This window comes from Ambystoma mexicanum, chromosome 3p (genome assembly GCF_040938575.1).
Source record: "Ambystoma mexicanum isolate Mex_15411 chromosome 3p, UKY_AmexF1_1, whole genome shotgun sequence".
In the NCBI taxonomy this organism is placed as follows: Eukaryota; Metazoa; Chordata; class Amphibia; order Caudata; family Ambystomatidae; genus Ambystoma; species Ambystoma mexicanum.
The window spans coordinates 100,714,352-100,740,440 of NC_090925.1; positions in this window are offsets into that span (position 1 = coordinate 100,714,352).

Below are 26,089 nucleotides of genomic sequence, written 5' to 3' on the forward strand. Positions count from 1 at the left end.
GGTGGTTTCCACAGAGGGGGAGGAGGCCGCTACTGAGCCACACATGGGGCCTGGTGGGGGCATCCCCGCTGGTGCAAGTGGTGCAGTCCAGGGCCAGGGGCAGGAGGCAGCACAGGTCGCCGTGGAGGTGCCTGTGCATGTCACTGTCCCTGACACTGTGACTGCACCACCATGCACCAGCAGGGATGCCCCATCCCAGGCCCGTCCGCAGGTAGGGGAGATGTCCATGTCATCTGACACTCCTCTACCTGCGGACGAGGGGACCCCTGGCCGTGTGGAGAGGGTCCTGATTGGTGTCGCGTTGCGCACGGCTGGCATTCGTGATGAGGTGCATGCTTCCCGGGAGGAGCATGCACATCATCACGAAGAGCACCGTGCGTACGTGAACCATTTGGGAGCCGCCATGGTCGGGGGTTTCCTACATATGTGTGGCCTTCTGGCGACCCTCTCCTCCTCTGTGGGGGCTATGCGCCAGTCGTGCTCCATGCCGTCTTCCGGCCCAGATGCCACCAGGGCCCCCTGTGGACCTGCCCCGACCAACGCAGCCAGCTCGGTGGGGACCCCATCCCTGCCACAGTCGGGAGTCGAAGGTCCAGCAGGGGTGGACACACCAGCAACTGTCCCCCTGCAGATGGAGGATGTGCCGGCATCATCTGGCAGGGCACGTGCGCGACGGCATCGGTGGATTCCATCAGCCTGGATGCTGTCGTGCTGGCAGAGGCAGTGGCGTCGGAGGCAGCAGCAGGCTCGACGTGGGAGGCATCATGGCTCGGGGCCATCAAGATCAGAGGGGCAGGCATCGGCCGGAGGGCAGGAGAACCCTGGGATGGCAGTGTCTTCCGTGTGGGAGCAGTTGGTCCAGCGGATAGGTGCGGAGCGGCAGCGGGCGGAAGAGGAGCGGCTCACCATGGTCAGGGCGGAGTTCTCCATGCGTCGGGCGTTGAGGCGGGCTGAGTGCCTCGAGGAAGCTCGCAGGGAGTTTGAGGTGGACACGGGGTTGTCCCTGCGAGACCTCGGGGCCAGGACAGAGTCCCGCCTCCGGGACATCGACATGGAGTTCGATGATGCACTGGCCGGCAACATCACAGAGTGAGCCGCAGGACTTGCCCGCTGCCATTGTATATAGTTCTTTAGTTAGTTAGTGTTAGGTTTCCTTTATTTTTTAAGTTTTTTTTGGACCGCTCGGACAATGGCCACTTTTCTGTATATATTTTTTTCATTAGTTAGTAGTAGTAGGATTTATTTATGGTGTTGGGCTCATGGACCCTGGGATCTTCTTGTACATAGTTTGATGTTTGGAAAACATTTGTTGGATTTATATTTCCGTTCACCATGAGGCAATGGTTTTTCCTTATTTTTTCCCCCCATTATTTTGCTTTGGACTACATTAGTTTTTGGATTCCTTTGTTTTTTGATTTTTTCTATTAGTTCTCGGACATGGACCATTAGTTTTGTCATCCCCATTGTTGTGTGTTTTTTTTCTTTACTTCATTTTCATCTTTAATACATATATTTATTACTTACATTTGTGGTATTTTCTCATTGGTTTCATGCATGTCATGATATGGGTTTTGACATTCACTTGCACCCATTGTGTATGTGTGTGTGACGGACATGTGTTCATTTACATACTTGCCATTGGGGTTGTATCATGTAATTGCATCTACTATGTGGGTGGATGCAATCCTTGGCTGGGTGTTTGTGCTGGGTATGCTGCCCATTACTGCCATGATTGCAATTTGTCAGGACCTGGGGGCAGGGGGACATGAGTGGGGGCCTGCTGGGGGGTGGGGGTGCAAGGGGACATGAGTGGGGGCCTGCTGGGGGGTGGGGGTGCAGGGGGACATGAGTGGGACATGGTTGGGGGCCTGCTGGCAGGTGCCCCACAGTGCTGGGGGGTGGGGGTGCAAGGGAACATGAGTGGGGGCCTGCTGGGGGTGGGGGTGCAAGGGGACATGGTTGGGGGCCTGCTGGCAGGTGCCCCACAGTGCTGGGGGTGGGGGTGCAAGGGGATATGGTTGGGGGCCTGCTGGCAGGTGCCCCACAGTGCTGGGGGGTGGGGGTGCAAGGGGACATGAGTGGGGGCCTGCTGGGGGGTGGGGGTGCAAGGGGACATGGTTGGGGGCCTGCTGGCAGGTGCCCCACAGTGCTGGGGGGTGGGGGGGTGGGGGTGCAAGGGGACATGAGTGGAGGCCTGCTGGGGGGTGGGGGTGCAGGGGGACATGAGTGGGACATGGTTGGGGGCCTGCTGGCAGGTGCCCCACAGTGCTGGGGGGTGTGGGTGCAGGGGGACATGAGTGGGGGCCTGCTGGGGGGTGGGGGTGCAGGGGGACATGAGTGGGGGCCTGCTGGGGGGTGGGGGTGCAGGGGGACATGAGTGGGGGCCTGCTGGGGGGTGGGGGTGCAGGGGGACATGAGTGGGACATGGTTGGGGGCCTGCTGGCAGGTGCCCCACTGTGCTGGGGGGTGGGGGTGCAGGGGGACATGAGTGGGACATGGTTGGGGGCCTGCTGGCAGGTGCCCCACAGTGCTGGGGGGTGGGGGTGCAGGGGGACATGAGTGGGACATGGTTGGGGGCCTGCTGGCAGGTGCCCCACAGTGCTGGGGGGTGGGGGTGCAGGGGGACATGAGTGGGACATGGTTGGGGGCCTGCTGGCAGGTGCCCCACAGTGCTGGGGGGTGGGGGTGCAAGGGGACATGAGTGGGGGCCTGCTGGCAGGTGCCCCACAGTGCTGGGGGGTGGGGGTGCAAGGGGACATGAGTGGGGGCCTGCTGGGGGGTGGGGGTGTAGGGGGACATGAGTGGGGGCCTGCTGGGGGGTGGGGGTGCAAGGGGATATGGTTGGTGGCCTGCTGGCAGGTGCCCCACAGTGCTGGGGGGTGGGGGTGCAGGGGGACATGAGTGGGGGCCTGCTGGGGGGTAGGGGTGCAGGGGGACATGAGTGGGGGCCTGCTGGGGGGTGGGGGTGCAAGGGGATATGGTTGGGGGCCTGCTGGCAGGTGCCCCACAGTGCTGGGGGGTGGGGGTGCAGGGGGACATGAGTGGGGGCCTGCTGGGGGGTGGGGGTGCAAGGGGATATGGTTGGGGGCCTGCTGGCAGGTGCCCCACAGTGCTGGGGGGTGGGGGTGCAAGGGGACATGAGTGGGGGCCTGCTGGGGGGTGGGGGTGCAGGGGGACATGAGTGGGACATGGTTGGGGGCCTGCTGGCAGGTGCCCCACAGTGCTGGGGGGTGGGGGTGCAAGGGGACATGAGTGGGGGCCTGCTGGGGGGTGGGGGTGCAAGGGGACATGGTTGGGGGCCTGCTGGCAGGTGCCCCACAGTGCTGGGGGGTCGGGGTGCAAGGGGATATGTTTGGGGGCCTGCTGGCAGGTGCCCCACAGTGCTGGGGGGTGGGGGTGCAAGGGGATATGGTTGGGGGCCTGCTGGCAGGTGCCCCACAGAGCTGGGGGGTGGGGGTGCAAGGGGACATGAGTGGGGGCCTGCTGGGGGGTGGGGGTGCAAGGGGACATGGTTGGGGGCCTGCTGGCAGGTGCCCCACAGTGCTGGGGGGTGGGGGTGCAAGGGGACATGAGTGGGGGCCTGCTGGGGGGTGGGGGTGCAGGGGGACATGAGTGGGACATGGTTGGGGGCCTGCTGGCAGGTGCCCCACAGTGCTGGGGGGTGGGGGTGCAAGGGGACATGAGTGGGGGCCTGCTGGGGGGTGGGGGTGCAAGGGGACATGGTTGGGGGCCTGCTGGCAGGTGCCCCACAGTGCTGGGGGGTGGGGGTGCAAGGGGATATGGTTGGGGGCCTGCTGGCAGGTGCCCCACAGTGCTGGGGGGTGGGGGTGCAAGGGGACATGAGTGGGGGCCTGCTGGGGGTTGGGGGTGCAAGGGGACATGGTTGGGGGCCTGCTGGCAGGTGCCCCACAGTGCTGGGGGGTGGGGGTGCAGGGGGACATGAGTGGGGGCCTGCTGGGGGGTGGGGGTGCAAGGGGACATGAGTGGGGGCCTGCTGGGGGTGGGGGTGCAAGGGGACATGTGGCTTGGCTGGGGGCATGCCCATGGTGGATGTGCTGCCTGCGGGACATGACCAGGGGTGCAGGGTAGTCCCCTGTGGTGTGGGCTGCCTGCAGAGGTCGTGGAGGGGGTAGAGGGGAGACCTGGGAGGACCCACACTGGCAATTCACCTCTTCAACTTCCCGCACACCCACGTAATACACTGCCCCACTCGCACAGGCCCAATCGCGTGTAGAATTTCTCGCGCACCCCTGAAATCCACGTACCCAGGCTAATCGCGTGTAGGATTTCTCGCGCACCCCTGTAATACACGTACCCAGGCCAATCGAGTGTAGAATTTCTTGCACACCCCTGAAATACACGCGCCCAGGCTATTCGCGTGTAGAATTTCTCGCGCACCCCTGAAATCCACGTACCCAGGCCAATCGCGTGTAGAATTTCTCGCGCACCCCTGAAATACACGTACCCTGCTGAAATCGCGTGTAGAATTTCTCGTGCACCCCTGAAATACACGCGCCCAGGCTATTCGCGTGTAGAATTTCTCGCGCACCCCTGAAATACACGTACCCTGCTGAAATCGCGTGTGGAACTTCACGCGCACCCCTGAAATACACTCGCCCAGGCTATTCGCGTGTGGAACTTCACGCGAACCCCTGAAATACACGTAGCACGCTCCCCCAGGCCCGATCGCGTGAAAAAGTTCACGCGAACCCCTGAAATACACGTAGCCCGCTCCCCCAGGCCCGATCGCGTGAGTGACTTCACGTGAACCCCTGGAATACACGTAGCCCGCTTGCCGTGCTGGTACAGGGTTAGCGCAGCCCTTTGCGCTGGATTGGGGATTTTGATGGCTTTTCCCTGCGCGGAAGGCGTTCTTGGGGGCGTAACTGGCGCTGCTGCAAGGTCGCTGCGCCACTATGCGCCACGGCTGGTTTTGGTGGCTGGAATCCATGAATACGCTGTGCGCGGAAATGGGTTTTGGCGCACGCGGCTGGCGCAGGGATTCGCACGCGCACACTGTGCGCCAGCCGCGTGCGCCACTTGTGCGCCGAATTCTATGAATTGGCCCCATTATGTCACAACACAGCGCGCCACAATTCAGAATATGAAACTGTGATTTAAAAGCAAAGAGCAAGATTGTAAATGTTGTAAAGTACATTTATTTGACATCAAATGTTTAGAGAATATTCAGCAATTTGCATTTCTCTTTGTTGTCGATCCGCAAAAGTTCATGTTGAGACACGCGATGTTCCTTTGCGGTACAGAGAGTGTTAGATCAGCTTACAACTCAGTGCGCCACAATTTGGAATATGAAACTGTGGTTTAAAAGTAAACAGCAGGATTGTACATTTGGTAAAGTACATTTATTTCACATGAAATGTTTAGTGAATATTCAGCGATTTGCTATTGTCTCTTCTGTCGATCAGCAAAAGTTTATTTGGAGCCATGCGTTGTTCCTTTGCGGTAGATAGGCTGTTGGTTTATGATAAAAGCAGTAAATGGTCTCTCTGATAATCGGAAGGTTGCTCCAACAACGAGCTATTAGAACACCGTATTGGTTGGTATGTTGTTTGTAGCCGCTAGTACTGCGTAAGGGCATATTGGTCCTTGGCGATTGTCCCATAAAATGGCGAGGGTCATGAAGTTGCAAGTTTGGACTTGCACCTGGCAGTTGAAGACCCCATCTGCTGGAGTCTGTAAATCGTGACATAGACAAAATGGGGCCACGTACCTGTTTTAAAAAACATAAATTAGTCTCACCAGCCGATCTTCATTAAAAATCATCATTTTTTTTATTAGGGCGTGAAACTATTTGCTATCGAAGATAGTGCAACAGAGTATGTTAATAATAAAATAATAATATTTTCCCATTCATATAGCGCTAAGAACTGTGAGGTATGTAAGCAGTGCTTATTATTAACCACGGTGTGTGGTGCTCATTTATCGACCACGGAAGGATGAACGGCTGAGTTTCGCCTTGCTGGGATTCGAACTTGCGTGAGCAAGCTGTGCACGGATGTCAAAGCGAGTGCTGTACTCGCTGTGCCACTTGACAGGCTACAGCTTGACCGCCTATAGACCGGTTAAATTATTTATATTAACCCACTCTGTGTCGTCTGCCTTTTTCAGAGCCCTCTAAACGACAGGGGATCAATTCGGCGGTGATAGTGCGCGGTAGAAAACATTATGCCACTTTCAACGAACAAGTTCAACTTCAGCGGTCTTTAATGCTACGCTATTGTAATTATATTTGGTATAAAGTAATCTAAAGGGTTACTTACAGTACAATTGCAATTTCCATTGTCTACGAGTGGTGCAGTCCCAAAATACAACTCTGCGTGTGCCAACGATCTTTCGCATAGTGATATAATATGTAAAAGTGGTTTCGTTTCAGAAATTTCATCTTTATCTTCTCTTACGTTTTAACAACACTCCTTCAAGAGAAGTCTTTCATTACAATCTCTGTCTGTCAAGGTCAAAGCACAATACAACCTTATAGTCTGCTTCCTGAGCCTCTCCGGGGCCCGAGAAAAAAATGGAAGCAGCTGACATTCACTGTGAACGAGCATAAATTCTTACTTTGCAATATTCTGTGTAAAGCCATCTGTAGAAGTTGGTTTTTGCACGCCATGTTTGTATATTGTTTGTGTGATATTAAAAAAAGTTTGTTTAAAGGACGTTATGGTTCTAAGTACAGCCGAAAGACCCCTGAAAATAGCAAGTTATGGTAAGCTATGAAAAATAACTCGCGCCAACACCATGCACTGCTAAGACTAACACCCAGGACATCAAAGATGACATCGCAAATGTCATTGAAGAAATCACTGATGACATCACATGTGTATGTACTTTTCATGGAATTTGTGTACTAGGGATTTTTATTATAATGTTCCGAAAAAAGTGTCAAGGATATTGCAATAAATATCATACCGTTATTAGTGCTTTGAACGATGCATTTATATCAATAAATAGCATTGTATTATGGGATTCTATGTAGTATAGTGAGCTACTAATGGAGAAAGATAGCATTGTGTGCAGAGTACAAGATAAAAGTATAATATTTGTAATGTTAATATGTAGAATAATGAAATGATAATTGTCCTGAAATGTTCGAAAATTCACAAAATGGGGGTGTTCTGAGGACGTTATTCGTATTGTGTGATTGCTTAGCTGTATGCAATGAGGGAATGGTACAGAGAGTAAAGTGGACGCCGTCCGCGGACACCGGGGCTGTTCGTGGACAGGGCGTGGTGAATCCGGGTTTTTCCAGGAAATCCAACATGGAAAGAAGACTGTACGGATCAGCCAATCAGATGTCGAGGTTGTGGATTTGTGTTGAAAGAGACTGTGTGTGGTGAAGATGGCAGAAGTGGAGCAAGTCAGGGTGTTGGTGCTCGGAGATATGTTTGTGCATGGTTTACAGCAGTACGCTGAATGCAGCCATGTTGCAAAGAACTTTGATGTGAAAGGAGTGGAGGTGGTGTGGAGCACTGTGCCTGATTGCAATGTACAGGGAATTGTACAAGTTTGTGCGGATATGGCCACGATGAACAGTCCGCATGTGGTAGTTTTGCACTATGGTGCTTTCCATTTGGGCAACGTCAGTGCCCCTACTTTGTTGGCTGATTTGGAACGCTTGGTTCAAGCCGTAATGAAGATCCTTCCAAATGCGAAAGTAATTTTTTCTGGATTACTACCTAGGGCAATATGGGACAATAGTTCAGTTTTTTGTCCTCAGCAAAACATTGCTAGGTGTGTCATCAACCGAGGCATGTGTGCCTTCATGCTTAGAGCTGGTATGTTCTTCTGTAACAATGAGAATATTGATGTCAGTAATGCTGTTAATTTTAAAGAAGATGGCATTTCTTTATCTTTTACTGGAAATGCCTTTCTATTTCGGAATGTAAGGGTTGCTTTGGAGAAGGTTATGTGAAGATTTTAGGAGTAAAGTAAGAAAAAAAAACAAAAAAAAATATAAAATAACAGGTGTCTGTCAAGCATCTGTAAAAAAAAATAAAAACAGCTCTTTTCAGAGCCAACTTCAAAGGGGAAATGGGGCACACTATTTAAATTTACATTCACCACGCTCAGATTTTTGATGTGTCTGCGGACATGGCGGTAGTCCGCGGACATGAAAATCACTACGAGGGGGTTAGTATGTTCTATGTTACATGTCAGGGATATTATGGTTAAGTTGTGCTACTAAAAACCTATGAAATTCAGTGAAAAAACTTTGTTAAAGGGACGTTATGGTTCCAAGTAAAACCGAAAAACCCTTGAAATTCGCCAGTTATGGTAACATAAGCAACCATAACTTGCGCCACCGTGCACTGCTAACACTAACACCCAGGACATCAAAGATGACATCACAAATGTCATTGATGACATAACTGATGACATCACATGGCTGGCTCTCCCTTTTTATCCTTTACTGACATATCAAAGCCACATAGTTTTCTACAGTAACAGTCAGGAAGTAAAAATTGAAAAGGTACTATATTTGTAGACTTGGGGTCCTGTCACATCATATGAAACATGTACATAGTGGAAGATACAGGCTTGAAAGAGAGCAATCCTTTCTGTGCATGAAGATAATCATTATGGTTATCAACTCTTTGTCATAGTTTTATTTTTATTTCTCTACCTTCCCTCTATATGCTCATATTTGTATACATTATACTCACTCTCCATAGAGTGAATGGGAAAAAAATTTTGCTCGTGTCTACAGCCCAAACCGCTGGACGGATTTCCACCAGATTTGGACCAGGAGCAGCGGCTTGGTCCCGAAAGCGTGCTTTTGCAAATTTGGTGAAAATTCGTCGAGTAGTTTTTTTTTAAAATGACCAAAAAGTAGGTAAAACAAAAATTAGTGATATCTGTGTTCGGTTTGCGGATACACTTCCCTGTTCGCTCCGCGGAAAGTGTCCTGATTGGCCAATCGTCTTGCGTGATGTTCGCGGACATGCAAAGTGTTCGCTGATTGGACGTCGTGGAGCGTGAAGCGCGTCAGATTTTTCGGTAGCGCCCGCCATATTGGATTCGCGGACGTCCCCGGACAGCGCGGTGAAACTTTGTTCAAAATGTGTATTTTGTAGAGTGTGTTGGTGTGTAGGAGTGTTTGGGGAGGGTGGGAGTGTGTGAGATAGGATGAAAGTTGTGTTTTTTATGTGTTAGACGTTCTTTTTGTGTTCGATTTGTTTGCGGACATCACGGGTGTTCTGACATTTTCTAAATAAACTGACTAGGGGGTGTTCTAAGGAGTCAATATGTGTCCGTTTTGTTCGCAAGCAAAGTGAAACTGTTCTAAGAACACTCGCAGTGTCCGGGGAGTGTTCGTAGGTGGTGTCCTGAGGACGCTGTCCGTATTGTTCTCTGTCAAGTTGAATGTGTTCTAAGAACACGCGCGGTGTCCTGAAATGTTCACAAATAAACAAAATGGGGGTGTTCTGAAGACGCTTCTAAGAACACTTGCGGTGTCCGGGGAGTGTTCGTAGGGGGTGTCCTGAGGACACTGTCCAAATTGTTCTCTGTTAAGTTGAGTCTGTCCTAAGAACACTTGCGGTGTCCTGAAATGTTCGCAAATAAACAAAATGGGGGTGTTCTGAAGACGCTTCTAAGAACACTCGCGGTGTCCGGGGAGTGTTCGTAGGGGGTGTCCTCAGGACGCTGTCCGTATTGTTCTCTGTCAAGTTGAATGTGTTCTAAGAACACGAGCGGTGTCCTGAAATGTTCACAAATAAACAAAATGGGGGTGTTCTGAAGACGCTTCTAAGAACACTTGCGGTGTCCGGGGAGTGTTCGTAGGGGGTGTCCTGAGGACACTGTCCAAATTGTTCTCTGTTAAGTTGAGTCTGTCCTAAGAACACTTGCGGTGTCCTGAAATGTTCGCAAATAAACAAAATGGGGGTGTTCTGAAGACGCTTCTAAGAACACTCGCGGTGTCCGGGGAGTGTTCGTAGGGGGTGTCCTCAGGACGCTGTCCGTATTGTTCTTTGTCAAGTTGAATGTGTCCTAAGAACACTCGCGGTGTCCTGAAATGTTCGCAAATAAACAAGATGGTGGTGTTCTGAAGACGCTTCTAAGAACACTCCCGGTGTCCGGGGAGTGTTCGTAGGGGGTGTCCTGAGGACGCTGTCCGTATTGTTCTTTGTCAAGTTGAATGTGTCCTAAGAACACTCGCGGTGTCCTGAAATGTTCGCAAATAAACAAGATGGGGGTGTTCTGAAGACGTTTTTGAGAACACTCCCGCTGTCCTAGAATGTTCGTAGGGGGTGCCCTGAGGACGCTGTCCGTATTGTTCTCTGTCAAGTTGAATGTGTCCTAAGAACACTCGCGGTGTCCTGAAATGTTCGCAAATAAACAAGATTGGGGTGTACTGAAGACGTTTTTGAGAACACTCTCGGTGTCCTGGAATGTTCGTAGGGGGTGTCCTTAGGACGCTGTCCGTATTGTTCGTTGTTAAGTTGAAAGTGTTCTAAGAACTATCGCGTTGTTCTGAAATGTTCATAGGGGGTGTCCTGAAAACGGTGTCCGTATTGTTCGCTGGCAAGTTCAAAGTATTCTAAGAACACTCACATTGTTCGCGGACATTAAAAGTTTCCCATAGATCATAGTTGAAATGTTTGACTCTATGGATGTGATATGCTGCGGTGGTTGTTGCCAGGGCATAGAGTCTTGGGTGCATGGCCATTGCACCCAAGACTCTATGCCCTGGCAACAACCACCACAGCATATCACATTCATATTTGTTTATAACTTTGGGTGAAAAACAAATGTATAAGGAACAAAGGTATTAGATACTATGGATGTGATGTGCTGCTATGGTTGTCCTTATTATTGTATACTTACTGTTTGGTCTAGTAATGGGAGTCCATGTTTTTCTTCTTCATTTCTGTGATAAAAGAAAATAGCATGTTAGTATTAGTATTTTGTACTGACTTATTACAATGTATAAGCAATATACTTTTATTTTTTTTCGAGCCTCATATTTAGTAGAGTACAAATCAGAGTACTGTGCAATTTGCTCAGTTTCTGTATTTGTTGCTAAAATCATTGGGTCTGTGGGAGAAAAAAAAATCCATGTAGGATTTAAAAAAAACCCTTTTACTGTTATGCTACAGTTTATTTGTTTGTTTGTTTTCAGTGTTCACTTGTTGTTTCTGGCTAATGCTTTATACTTTGCTTTGTTGTATTTTTTTTGGAACAGTAACAGATTCTTCATTTGTTTTGATATTATAAAATTTTGGAGCAGTTAGATACCAATTGGCATATTCTAACTGTCTATTTTTTTGATATATTTTAGTGGTTTTCATTTACCTATTTGGATATTGTTAAATTTTGGGACAGTTAGATACCAATTGGCATATTCTAACTGTGTATTTTTTGGTCTAATTTAGTGGTATTCATTTATCTGATTAGTTGTTGTAGAATCTTTGAGCAGTTAGATAGCTTTTGGAGTATTCTAACAGTTTATATTATTTTAACACACATTTATAATTTTGGGACAGTTAGTACCAATTGGCGTATTCTAACTGTGTATTTGTTGGTCTAATTTAGTGGTATTCATTTATCTGATTAGTTGTTGTAGAATCTTTGAGCAGTTAGATAGCTTTTGGAGTATTCTAACAGTTTATATTTTTATAATATAATAATATAATAGTATTCTAACAGTTTAAATTTACTTAAAGGTTTAAATACAGTTTATTTATCAAATTTTGGTTTTAAGAACATCAAATAAGCGTTTGTAAGATTTGCTGGTAATCACTGCTTTAGAGTAATGGTACTATAATTACATTCAAACCATCCACATTTCTTTTTTATGTATGCAGTGTAGTGCCCTGAATTGGTTGTGGCTCCTGCGTGGTAGATTATACCTATTGTTGTGAAGGTTTTCTTACCAAGTGATATTTGACCATGTGTGAATCCAGTCAGCTTGCAGTTGTTTTTGGTACCATCTGCATTGTAACGTAGAAGCATTAGTATTACGTATTTACTATGTGTTTGTATTACTAACGTGGAGCGATTATCTGAATTGCAGGTAGAGCATAATCTACCATGGTTTGCATTTTGTACAAGTTGCTGAAATGGAATGGATTCGCAATTTGGTATTGATATATATATGAAGCGATCATTGGGGATTTCTTCTTGTCTCACATTGTTGCAGAGAGTGCATGTATGTTTCCACATGTATGAAATCTGAAAGATTTCATTTATAGGTATGTTTTTGTTTTCCAGTACTTGTAGTAAGTACATTAGACATTCTTGTGAAACTTCCTGTGAGTTTATAGTGAATTTCACCATTCCAGCACAGTAGTCCAATTGTCGTCTTATTCCAAAAACACTACATGTGTTGTCAGGATTGTTTGCCGCATTTCTGTGAAGTACTAACATTTGCAAACACAATGGGTCTGTACTGTGTGAGTAAATGTTGTCAATAATTGGTGGTAATTGAAATAGAATATTCATTGCTACATTTGCATAGCAACTTACACCAACTATATTTGAGAATTTAAATGGTCCAGGTAGTTCTGTCTCTAACTGCTTTTTTCGGAGTTTGTCTTCCTTCTTTAAAGAAGTACCTGGTTTACTAACTCTAATTGATTCTTTTTTGTTTGTGGTACTTGATGAAGTATTAGTTTCTTTTACTCTCTTTGGAAGATTTGCAGTGACGTCCTGTTGCATTTCTGTTTGATTTAGTTTTCTTTTACAACGTTTTAGTTTTTGTGGAACAGAATATGTGTTTAGATGGGGAGTGTATAGTGAGCAAAGTCTATTATATTCTAAAATGCAAGGAATATCAGCGTTTACTTTACTTGCATCAAAGTTGATTAGAAATAGACCGTCAAGTGTACGTAGGCGTGATAGTGCTACGTAGCTCATGCCTTCTTTAAAGACTGTGTTACCAATATCTATCATTGCTTTGTCTAGGGTAAGACCTTGTGATTTATGAATTGTGACTGCGTATGCAAGAGTTAGAGAAAATTGTTCTCTGAGTACATACATATCTTTGAAGAGAAGGAATCTAGCTGTTGAGCGTCCTATCCGTTTTACTTCTGAAAGTTTGTCAAAGAGTATATTGACAAACTGAATTTTGTTGTCATGTGGGTATGTTTGAAAGCCAACAACTGTACCCAGTGCTCCATTAACTAGTCCTTGGTCCACGTCAAGGTTACGTTTAAGCATTACTCTGCAATTTAAGGATAATTTTAACATCTTTTCTAAGCCTGCTCTGTTTGAGATTGATTTTTCTAAATTATTTAGTCTTGTTGTGGCTTGGTCACACATGGGTAGTGTCATACCATGTACATCTAGTTTGTCTGTGGCGCTAATTTCCATTATTGGTTGCATTTCTTTACTTAGCATGATTTCATTGAATTTGAAACAGCTTGCAAGAGTTGGCATTAAGGCCATACAATTGACATTTTTGTGGGCTAATTGTTCCATAACATCTGTAGCACATGCATTATCGCCATAAAGTGCATTAATGTGCCGGGTTTTCAATGTTGCTTCTGCTTCTTTAGAAAGTATACCAACTCGCAAACTTTTTAAAATGTTGGCCTAAGTTAGATCTGCAGATTGGCGCATGTTTTCTGTTAATTGTCTGTATTGGAAATGTTGCCAAAGGTTGACATTTCCAATGCTGCCAACAGTTTTACGGCAGAGTTTGTGCCCTAATGTTTTAAAAATAGGTTCACCTTTTACTGGTGTTAATTGAAGCAGATCTTCAAAAACAATAATGTGTTTTCCTGCAAAGAGCTCTTCATAGTCTGTTTTGAGTACTTCTTGTAATCTGAGGTGAATCAAAGCTAACATCAGGTTGGAGACCATGCTCACTTCATCTATTAGTAACATTTTCATTTGTTTCAATACCCTGCGTAATTCCATTGCAGCTTCTGCAGAAAGTTTGTAATAGTCTAATTTGTTCTGGTGTTCTACTGGTAATAGTAGTAACCGGTGTAATGTAACACCACCTATGTTGTAGGCAGCTAAACCTGTGGGGGCAGTGACAACAGCTGACAGTTTGTTGTTTGTCAATTGTTGAAGGAACTTACTAATGATTTTGATTAGGAATGTTTTGCAAGAACCAGCTTCATCACTGACGTACAGTAGTATAGGTTTATAATTATGGCAGGAACATTCTTTATTTTCATGTTTTACACCATGTGCAATTTGTTTTGTTACTTCTTGAAAAATGCTACTTTGCTCATTGTTTAGTTTTGATTGTAGTATAGTTAAGTCTTCCTTATCTTCATACTGACACATGGTGTTTTCTACTTCTATCATAGCTAAGTCTGCCTCATTTGTTATTAGTGGTTCTCCCAGTGGTTCTTGGCTTCCTGTTACAGAAGGTTGACTACTGTCAGGAGTATCCTTATCTAGTTGAGCTTGGAGTTCTTCTTCATGTTGCTGTTCATTGTGCAACATTGTTTTGTACTGTGTAAAGTTTACATCAGTTATAGTGCTTTCATTTGCTTTGAAAGCATCCTCATATGAGTCATAGTTATCTAGTAATTATTCTTCTTTTCTCCATGGTTTGAAGAGTTGTAGCAGGGACATGTAATATACTTTTTTATGTTGAGGAGTCTTCAATGACAATTTGATATGATTAATTAAATTTGGTTTAGTGAGTTTAACTAAGCTGCCTTCACAGTCTGTCACTTTATATTTACCTTTTTTTTCATTGGGTTTCATATTATTTTTGTATGTGTAGTTTTGGGCTATTTGGTATAGACACATGTTTTCCAAAGTATTACTTCTGTTTGGGTAGTATGTGTCCTATAAATTGTTTTTTAAAATGTCTTGGCTGTTGGGATCATGTTTGGCTATTGTTTCTATATCTTCATATGATTTTAGAACTCTTTTTCTAGATTAAGCTGGACCAAGACTTAGCCATACTATATTTTCAGATTTACCATACAATGAAGTACCAGTTAAACGATCAGCTGCTTCATAAGATCCACATTCTCTATGGGTGAGCATTTTTATGCCCAAGCTGTATAATTTCTGATATACTGTTTTATCTGATGACAGGTCATTCCAGAGGTCTTGGAGCTCTGTCTTTTCTGCTTTAGTTAAGTATGCTGTGACATATCGTGCAACTGCAGTAGAATTGTATGCAATGTACTGCACATCTATGTTTGCATTCGATAAGTGGGCAATGATTGCATTATAATCTTTGATATATTTTTCTTCTTCTTTTCTTTTTATGTAATATGTATTTTTAGGTGACTTTCCTTTAACAGTATGTCTAACTGAAGACATAAGGTTGTTTACTTGAAATGTATTTGTAACTGGTCTAGGGAAACCAAATCGGCATTTGGTGTAGTATTTGCCTTTGTTTTTGTATTTGCGATGACAATATTTTCCACATTTGTGTCTTTGAAATTGTAAAATTTGTGCACAAAGATCACTATTTGTGGCTTCTGATGGAATTTGACAAGTGACATAATTTTCAATAAACTGTAAAACAGTGGCATCACTGTCTTGACCAAATTTAGGAGCATCTTTAATCCATAAAAGCATGTGGATATGTGGTGCTCCTCTGGCTTGGTATTCTTTTCTCCAAAAGAAGTGTTGCACTTCTCCAAGGGGAGGAACAGTTTTATTACAAATAAAATGTAGCATAGCAATGAAGCGATGGTGAACATATCTTGAAACATTAACAGGATCCAATGAACAAAGTTCTCCAGGTGTTAGAATATCTATGTTTGTTTTGTTTTTATTTGAATCATGTAAATCTTCCCATGCATATTCTGCACAACTTAATGTAACAAACCAAGTGGGTGGCCCAAGGTTTCTGATCATACAACGTACATCTCCATGACGTTGAAACCAGTTCTCTTTAGTACCACGCATATTTGCTAATAGATTTGTAATATTTGATTGTAAAACCTCATCCTTTTGTTGCACTTTCTCTAATAATTGTGTAGCTGTCATATTTTGAAAGTGTGATCCTGATTTTAATATGTGTGCAACTCCGTAACATAAAGTTGCTAGTTCACTTTCAAAGAGTAGATGGAATATGTATTCCACATTTTGTCTAAATCTGGGATCTTCAGAATACATCCGTAATGAGCTGTAGCTGATATTTGAATAGGTCTATCATCATACCTGCCTTCTTTGCCAGTTGGAAAGAGTAGAGGAAAAGCACATGCTTCTATACTTTTTTCCCATATACTGATTGGCGATCCTTTTGTTTGATGCATTTGGTAAGTTTCCAGTACATCTTGTACAGTGTCATTACAATGCAAAGGATGAATTGTCTACTAGTCTAAAGTATTTGATATTGTAGAAGGATCTAGTAGCTCAAATTGACCAGCTTCTTGTGTTTCTTGAATTATTTCAGTTGTATCTTTCAAGTTTTCTTCAATATTAATTTCTTTGTAATATTCATTATTCTCTTTAAGATATTGGAAGGCTTGTCTAACTTTATATAAATCTACCAGCTGTTGCCATATTTTTTTGTCTTTTGTAGGTACTCCATTTACTAATATAATTAAAGATTGCTGCATTGGACGTTGCACTCCTAGAGTATGCACATTTTCTTTTAGATTTAATGGTAAATAAACTACTTTTCCACGTTTGCTTTTTTTCAGAGGGAGGTAATTTTGCTGTTTTTGGTTGAAGGCGTATTATTGCTTGAAATGGGTGTACTGTTTAAATTATGATGCTCTCATATAAATTAAGTTGTTGTAGAGGTTTTGTTCATATTTGTTTTCTGCTAGAAGGTAGAGAGCTAATTCAAACCATTTAGAATCTTCATTGTCTTCTATTTTGTATGATAGGTCCACAGTTTTTGTGTTACTTTTATAAAAAATTCTACGGCAACATACACATACATGGTTTGGTACTTCCGCTGATGTACTTTTAAATTTTAGTATTTCTTTTTTGTATGTGTTTAGCAAAAGGTTGCCATGTGTAGAATTGTTGATAATTGGTTTAAAGCTATTTCATTCTGTAAATGGCTTTCACTTCCAAAATATTTTTTCTGGATATAGTGAATTTCTTCAAGTAGGTCTTTTGCTGTACCATGTAGAAGGATGTTATTTAACTTTGCTAGTGCTAAAGCAGGACTTTTAGCATAGTACAGTTTATAGACTAGATTTCTTATAGTTGAATGATGTGTTGATATCCTTTTGATATCATGGAAAGTGGTTTTGCAAGTAGGTCCTGTAATGCAGGCCAATGAATGTCCTTGTAGTCCTGTGTACTTGCGCACTGGACAGGTATCTATATTTTGCAGTACTTTAATTTTGATTTTGTCTTTGCTTTTTACATATTTAGTGAGGAATTGGTGTAAAGATTTGAAACATTGTTTGGGAATGTTACACATTGACGTGCATGGCCATTTGTACACTAGACGTTCTGATTCAGTTGATTGGAGGGGTAATTCTAAGTTTTCAGTGCATATTTTTGTAAGGAGTACTTCTTGTTCCATAATGGTATTATTCACTTTTTCATAACCTCGATCACTGCTATTTATGGCAATTGTATTGGTTTGCTTTTGTTTGTACGCTTCTTCATTAAAATATGGTTCTGTGCTTGTAGTGTGATTCCATTCACCTCTGCAGATACTTATGAAGTTCTTTCTGTTGACATTTCGCTTATTGAGAAGTCTTTTTTGTAATTTAGTTATTAGTTTTGTTAGTGGTTTCATTTTGTTTAACAGTAAAATAAATACATTTCTTTTGAGAAGAATTGCACTGTCCATCAATGCTTCTAAGATTAATTTCCTACGATAGGTTTTAAGCTTTGAACCTGATTTCTCTCCTGTTTTTATAAGATTTTGAAGGACTTTGTGACGGTATATTTTGGCTAAAATACTTTTCTTGGTATGCTTACTTTGCACTATATTAAAATTTGAAGAAGTAGTTTTATCTGTACTGATAGGTGATTTTCTGTTAATTGTTTTTTGGTTTGTTTTACATTTTGATAGAGGAAGCGAAGTTGTTGTACTTGAAACTTCTTGTGTTTCACTAAATGATTGTATTAGCTGTTTTGTTTCAACTTTTTTTACAAATTCTGCTAGAGATGGATGCTTATGTTGGACACCTTTATTTTCATTTGCTCTAATTTTGCGTTGCTTTCTACGGAGTTGTCTTTTGGTAGGCATTCTTTAGGGTCTGTTGAAAAAAATAAAGAAGATATGGGTTGGGGTGTTCTGGAATGTATGTGTGCTGTGAGCATGAGTGTTTGAGTAAGATGATAAAGATGTATGTAATGGTGTGTGATTGTGCATTGGGAACTAAAACTAGTAGGGGTAGGTATTCTTGAATTTATGTGTCACTAAACTGGGGTTCAGATGACAAAAAAAAAGTAAGCTAGTGGTGTGGAAAAGTACAAATAGTAAATGTAATGTATACAATTAAAACAATTGTGTGTTCTGTAATATGAAAATTGTAGTGGTTCAGTTGGCTAATTTATGTGTCCAAAAATAGAAATTTGTGGGCCATTCTCGTTGTAAATCGCTGTTTACGACATGGAAATTTTTGGACAAAATGGTACATAATCTCTATTTTAAGAAACCAAAATAGCTGGTATTAATGTTATAGTATATTTGATTAATAATATAAATAATAAGGTGATATTTTACTTACTTTTTTTTTAAATTAACAGGTAACTTCTTAGTTTTTCTTTCTTCTTCGAATTCGGCTGCTTCTTTTCAGGAAACTGGTCTTCACTGCAACTGTGAAAGCTTCAAATTAGTAACTTTGTTTGTATATAGCACTGTTTTTAATTTAGATATTGATTTTTTTAATTGAAATCCTCAGTGCCTTCTGTAAAACCATTAAACTAATTTATTTACATAAGATACATTGCATCAGTTCAGTGCATATGATATGTTCTTAATGAACAAATTGTATTGAAATAAAATATCTTTACTATGTCTTGTGAAATTTATAATATATTAGGGAATACCACTATTTCCGTAAGTAAACTGTTCTAGGTAATAGCACCTCAATGTCATGTCTAATTTAAAGTATTAGCTTACCATAACTGGCGAATTTCAAGGGTTTTTTAGTTTTACTTGGAACCATAACGTCCCTTTAACAAAGTTTTTTCACTGAATTTCATAGGTTTTTAGTAGGGCAACTTAACCATAACGTCCCTTTAACTAAGTTTTTTTCACTGATACATATATATATATATATATTGTTGTAATTAAATTTTGAACTAAATCACAAAATTAACACAAATAAAAAAAAAACCTATTTAGACCCCAAAGTTGGGTTCAGAGTGTGAAATAGGGAGAGAGGAGGTAGGAAATGAGATAGAGGCAGGAGGAAGAGGAGGAGGCAGAATAGTGATGCAGGAACGAAAAGGACTTAATTTGTAGAGGAATGTAGATGAAAGAAGTGGTCAGTCGTCCAGGATTGTATGCTCAGTATCAATGGGGTGAGAGTGGCATGGATAGATGAAGAAAAAGATGAACATTATTAAAAAAGCTGAGTATAATCTGCACAGAAATTAAGAGGCAGACACAAGGAAATAATAGTGGAGGCAGTAGGGCTGGTATACAGAGAAAAAAGCAGAAGACCGAGAACCAAACATTGGGGAAGTGTGTGCTGAAGAGGGAAGTGGGGTGAGATATGGCCAGCCCAAGATACTGAATATGAACAATTAGAAAGATAGATTTGAAACCATTGAAGAACAGAGCAGGTGAACCCGAGTGATGAAAGATAAGAGAGTAGATACAGAAAAAGAGGTCGACTATATCAAAAGCAGCTGACAAATCCAGAATGATTACGAGAGAGGAGGTTTTAGAATAGAGAGTAGCGAGTCACAAACAGAAAGTACAGCCATCTCTGTAGAATGGCAAGAATGGAAGCCTGAATGAAAGCAGGGAAAAGGGTAATTCAAAGTAATATTATTTGTAAGTAAACGATGCACTGCAAGAGCTGAAAAGATAGGGAAGAAGAGTGATGGGTCGGAAACTGGAAGAAGCAGAAGTTTCAAGTGAGGATCTTTTTAAGGATAGGGAGACTTGGGGTAGATTTTAAAAAAAGGAAGTAAGATAAGGAAGACGGAGTGGAAGGAAGAAGAGAGTACACTACCCAGAGCTGCACTGCCCTGGCTGCACTTACTCAGAGCATTGCTGCCCTGTTTTCCCCTCCCCTCTTCTTTGCTCTCCCCCCTTTTTTCTTGTTCTCGCAGGTGCAAAAACTGAATGACACAAGGCCCAGTAAGATTGTTTCTCTTGTCCTCCCTCTGTCTTCCCTCCTGTGCCTTGTAACAATTAGAAACACTTGCATACAGGCGCACTATAAATGACTTATCATATCCTATCATACAATTTAATAATTAGAGAATAGGGAAGAGGAACAGAGGGAGCAGAGGGAGGAGCAGAGGGAGGATGAGCCTTAGATACTATTATGGTAGTTTGAGGAAGGAATACAGACTGGAGGGAGGAGAAGGCATAGGAGAAGAAGACGGGACAGAGGAGGATAGGCAATGGCAGAGCGCAACAGAGCCATCTTAGTGGAGGAATACAAAGCCAAAACAGCAGCAGAAAGAGTTTAATTAAGAGCGGGATCAGAAGATGACATGAAGAAGATATGAGACAAGGTCTGAAAGAGTTGATGATGAGGATGGAAGAGTTGAGAAGAACAGAATGGCATTTGTGTTTTGCAGAAAGGAGAGCAATGTCGAATGTCGACTGAAGAGAGGACAAGACACTAGAATCAGGCGGGAAATGGGACTTCCATAACCAGTGTTCTGACCAGCGAGGCATAGATTGCAAGGAACACAGCTGCCGAATTATTCAAGGTTGAGGTAGTTTGTGGGTATGAATGAAGGAGGAGGCGGGGTAGAGAGAGTCCAGAGTCATAACTATGGAGGAGGAAAGAAAGTAAGCAGAAGTGTCAACAGAGAGTGTCATGATGCATACCCCCGGGCATCCAGACCACGTCCATCAGCCCCGGGAGCAGGCATCATGTCGCCTTGAGAAAACCCAGCAACCCCTGCTAGGGGCTGTCTGGCTTCAGTCCAGGCTCATAGGTGCACACTTACCTGAAGCGGACCATGCTGCAAGAAGATCCAAGCCCATGTGAAGCCTGGAAGGGACTACTTTACCTTAGGGACTATTTTGTTACTCAGGTGTGGTCGGGGAGGAATAACTACCTGGGACTACTTTGGAGGCTATTTAAACCACACCCGAAGAGCAGCACACGCTTCGCGTTATTCTGCATCCAGCAGCGCAACGCTCACCATGCCAGCAGCAGCATCCAGCCTTCTGCCACGCCCACCTCGAACCTGGAGCACCTAAAAAGAAGGAAAAAAGCAAAGGTTAGAACAAGAGTATTACGTGATTTCTTACCTGATTCCGAATTCATCGCATCTTCAAACCAGAGGAAAGACTTTGTTTTAAACGCGTTGCATCGCCAGCAGCAGCGCCGCGCCAAACTCACCGTTCCACGCAGCATCTCTTCGCTCTGGCGCTGTCTCCATCTTTACATCGCCGAATCCCGGCACCTAAGGGGGACAAAAAACAACAAGGTAAGCAGAGAGAACAGACAGAGACAATCTCTTTAGCCACCATATGCTTACCTGATTTTACCGCCGGAGGTATAATTCATCAGCACAAATTGCAAAAATAAGACAGCTTTGCCTTATTATGACTGGTGCTTCTCAGTTAGCCCCTAGAGAGGGCTGCAAAGTTTTCAATATATATGTTTATGTCCAATATTCTTATGAAAGTACAGACAGCAGTTCCATCCATGTAGTTTAGACCAGGAGTGTTTATTCACATTCCCGTTTGCAGGGTGAACACCCGGGGGTGGGGCGCGAGGCGTACGTGCTCCGACATTCTAGATCTAAGCGGCGAGCATTCTCTGACGCTTACCTGTGGTTCCAACGTTATTCAGCCTTCTTCCAAGAGACCTGCTCTCGCATGCCTCTTTGTTCTATTTAAGTGTTGTCATGGAGACGGAGGTGAGGCGCCGTGGTCCGACAGGAATGTAGGAGCACGTACGCCTCGCGCCCCACCCCCGGGTGTTCACCCTGCAAACGGGAATGTGAAATTGGCAGGCAGTAGAAAGCGCAGGTAGAAATGAATAAGAAGAATTAATGGTTCAGGGATCGTGATCGAGAAAAAGTTGAACAGAGGGAGAAGGAGAAGGAAGAGAAGAGGAGGGAAAAATAGAAAAGAATATAATATAATGATCAAACCTTTACATGACAAAGGCAGTGACAGAGGTTTTAGATAGTGGGGAAGAGAAAATAAGATCTAAGGAGTGCCAGAGGTGTGCAAAGGAGGGGGATTGGCGAGGGATGAAAAGAATCAGGAGTATGAGCCAGTGGAATGGAAGAGTGATTTGTGGAGGAATGAAGTTTGAAAGCATCATGAACAATTAAGGTAGTGTCAGATGGAACAAGAAAGGAAATACATTAGGAGAAAAGTCAAAGGGCTTCTTCATGAGTCTGGCGGTAACCCTTAAATGCGGTGGTTGTGCTATTACAGTCACATTTAAGGGTCCGCCAGACCATGGCCGTGGCGGATTTCCCCTCAGCTCTAAGCTGGGGGCAAATCCACGGCAAATGTGTCGATTATGGGCACTATTACCCCTGGCGGAAAATCCGCCGTCGGTAATAGCGAGAAATTTCCCCATTGGGCCCAGTGGGGAATGAGGAATTCCCGAATGGGCCCATTGGGGAATGGGCATTAACCGTTCCGCCAGACCTGTGATTCAGCGTAAATAACATTTGGGGGTTTGGCAGTAGGGCTAATAGCACCGGCGGTAATACCAAAGTGTAGGGTCTGGTAAAGGAGGAGTGTTGGTACTTGAATGATGAGAACTAAGAGCAATTAGGAAGAGACAGAGAGGATACAAAAGAAGAGTGGTAGAGCATACGACAAGTCATGAAAAAAGATTAAAAACAGAACGATTTAAGAAAGACCGCTCTCTGACTGCGACACCCAGGGGTTGACAGGCACGGTGACACCCAGAAGAGAAGTTCTCAGGAGTGTCAGGTAAGTGTCTGTGGTGGTCATTATGAGTTTGGAGGTAGCCATGGCGCTATTAGCGCCATGGCTGCTTCCAAACCTGGGTCCGGTCTGACATAATGGGGACTTGCCGGGTCATTCCGACCTTGGTGGACCCGATAAGTCCCTATTCTATTGACCATTCCACATTCCCATTTGAGTCCCCATAGGGCTCAATGGGAATGGGGAAGGCACTAATTACGGGCATGCAAATAGCTGGCCCGTTATTAGCGCCCTGGTCCCTTAACGTGACCCACAAAGGATGTGTTGGTCAGACCGCATGTCCTTTGCGGGTCCCGCTAAGGGACCTCGGAATTGGGCGGTAAGGGTTTTCCGACACCGGCATCATTACCGGTAACCATTAACCCTTACTGCCCAACACGGAATGAGGCCCTGTGTGTGTGTGGTTGTGTGTGAGTGTGTGAAAATGAATGTATGAGAACGGGAAGGGTAGGGGCAAAACGAAAATTGTGTGTGTATGTGGTGGGTGTGGGGAGGTGGGGTAGTATGGAGGCAAGTGGTCTTCAGGGGGTGAAAGCCACACAAAATCGACCGAAAATAATCAGTCTGTTTTGTATGCAATCACAGCGCCCCCAATTTTCAGCGCATCTGCCCATAGGTGGGTTTGAGTCATGGGTAGGTACTGCTGAGGTACTGATGAATTGCCAACCTCCTACCAGTGTCAGGGATGCTGTGAGTCTAGTAGGACTGTTCAACAATTGCGGAAAACAACACAAATTAGAATTTGTGTTGTTTTCCGCAATTGTTGAACAGAATGTGGCTAGGTGGATGGGAGGAAGGGGGGGATTACTGGGGGGATTACTGATAGTTTCATCTTCTATCTGATGCCTAGTCTAGCCTCTGCCTGATTTTCCACTCACCTCCACAAAGGGCTGCTTTCTGAATATCAGTGGATGCAGCCAGACATTAAGAGAGAAGGGAAGCGGAACCAGTGTCATCACTTAGTTATGTTATTTTATGTTATTTTGCATTTATATAGCGCCTTATATACCATTGGTATGGTCTGAAGGCGCTGGTAGTTTGAACGCCCTTGGGAACTGAAGTTCAGATCAGTAGAGAGAGTAGCGAGAGTCTAAGGTGTGTGTGAGCACCGTGTATGTGTGCAGCTGGTGCGGTATTCGTGTAATAGCTGCTTCTTAGCGGTAGGTGTGGTGGTTGAGAGATCAGGAGTATGTGTTTGTTCTGGCAGGATTTATCCAGACCGAATGTGGCTGCGTTAGGCCTGAGGAGAATGCCTGGCTGCGTGGTGTGTAACCAGCAGTGTTTACAGTTATACCGAATGGCGTCATAGTATCTCTGTGTTCTAGTTGAGTGGTGGTGTAAGGAGAGAGTAAGTGTGGGGTGTGATATGATGAGTCATATGCTCTTTCAAAAGTTCTCTGCATTCCAAACCATACTATATACCTCACGCAATGCGCTCCAGTCGGTTCCAAGCATTCCTATCAACTCCATGCATCGCAGTCTGCTCCACACACTCCGGTCCGCTCGACGCACCCATGCACTCCTGTCCGCGCATGCACCCCTGTCTGCCCCATGCATGCACTTCCGTCTGCCCCATGCTCGCACTCCTGTCCACCACACGCATGCACTCCTTTCCGCCACATGCACTCCTGTCCGCCACACGCATTCAAATGCGCTCTATTTACTCTGCTCCGTTTCGTGTATTCTAAGTTGTTTTTAAGCGCTCCATCCACTTATTTCACCTGTACCATTCCGTGTATTCTAAGTAGTGACAGCAACCTGCCAGGCCAGCCTGGACATTCTCAAGCAGGATGATCTTGCTTGGGTCTTAGGCCTTTGCGCCTGGTCGCGAGCATGTTACATCTCCCAGCTCTATTGCAGGTACATTGGAGGCTCAGGGCCGGGACAGGAAGGCGGATGAGGGTTCATTTGCTGAGAATTACTGGAAGTGACATGAGCAGAGATGGCCAGAGTCAGTCAGTGGTTTTGAGCCAGGCACAATGCTTAATGCTATCATAAAACAATAAAATAATAATTTGGCATTTATATAGCACTACGAACCCTCAGGTATCTGAGGGCTGCTTATTATTACCCACGGTATGCGGTGCTCATTTAGCGACCTCGCAAGGATGAAAGGCTGAGTTTGACCCTGCCCGGATTCGAACCACCTCGCAAGGATGAAAGGCTGAGTTTGACCCTGCCGGGATTCTAACCTGTATTACCCACAGTGTGCGGTGCTCATTTATCGACCTCAGAAGGATGAAAGGCTGAGGGTGGCTCCGCTGGGATTCGAACAAGCATTGGCAAGCTCTGCATGAATGTCAAAGCGAGTGCTCTACTCGCTGTGCTACTTGACCAGGGTCCATCATCACATGGGACCAGCTGGAAGTATTGCACCTCTAGTGCTTGCACACTAGTGGGTGTGCATGAATTCATGGATTGTTTGTATCAATTGGTAATTGGCTCCACGAGGATGGGACCTCTTTGTTTCCCTCCATCACAATGGAAATAAGAAGGTAAAGCGCTCATGGTCAGTCATGAATGACCCTGTTCCATAGTAAACAAATGTGATCATTGCCAGCACTCATTATCACTTCCCTGAACTCAGCAGACATGTCCAGTAATATTACAAAAACACAGTCCCCTTTAAAATACCAAAATCTCTGGTATACGAATGCCCTAGAGATTCCAATTTTCCAAGTTAGTGTTCTTACAGAAAGCCCCCATCTTAGTTATTATTTCACTTGACAGGTATACTTGTGCAGCTGCGCACAGCCCTCCTCGCGGGATCTCTCCCCCCCTTGGAAGCATTCCAGTAACAAGTGTCAATATTCCTCCGGTGGATGGTACTGAGTGCACTGACCTGAGTTTCCCCTGTGTGACCCAACTTCATGATTGTGGGTGGCGCCCAGAGGCCTGGGTGCAGGAACTCTCCCAGGTCTTTCATTGTTGAAACAGAAGCCACTCTTTTCATGGCTTGTCTTCTGTGGCTGCAGAGTCTACGCGACAAGCCCAAGCTTCTCAGAGCGTCTCCTGGGACCCACCACCTGATGGGAGCTGAATTACAAATGTGCGCCTCTGAGCGAGGAAACTGACACGAATGCTCGTGAAGGTGACGTGCTGCAT